Source organism: Arachis duranensis, chromosome 5 (assembly GCF_000817695.3).
Source record: "Arachis duranensis cultivar V14167 chromosome 5, aradu.V14167.gnm2.J7QH, whole genome shotgun sequence".
In the NCBI taxonomy this organism is placed as follows: domain Eukaryota; kingdom Viridiplantae; phylum Streptophyta; class Magnoliopsida; order Fabales; family Fabaceae; genus Arachis; species Arachis duranensis.
The window spans coordinates 54,974,048-54,974,383 of NC_029776.3; positions in this window are offsets into that span (position 1 = coordinate 54,974,048).

Consider the following 336-nt stretch of genomic DNA (forward strand, 5'->3'; position numbering starts at 1 on the left):
TCCAAGTAATACCTTACGTGAGTAAGGGTCGATCCCACAGAGATTGTTGGTATGAAGCAAGCTATGGTCACCTTGTAGATCTCAGTTAGGCAGATTAAATTGGTTTATGGGTTTTCGAAAATAGAAATAAGAAAATACATAATAAAAGGGATAGAGTACTCATGCAGCCTCATTGGTGGGAATTTCAGATAAGCGAATGAAGATACTGTATGGTTCAAGGACGCCTGCTCTCCCACTGCTTCAACTCAATCCTTCTTACTCCTTTCCATGGCAAGATGTATGTAGGGCATCACCGTTGTCAATGGCTACATCCCATCCTCTCAGTGAAAACGTTCC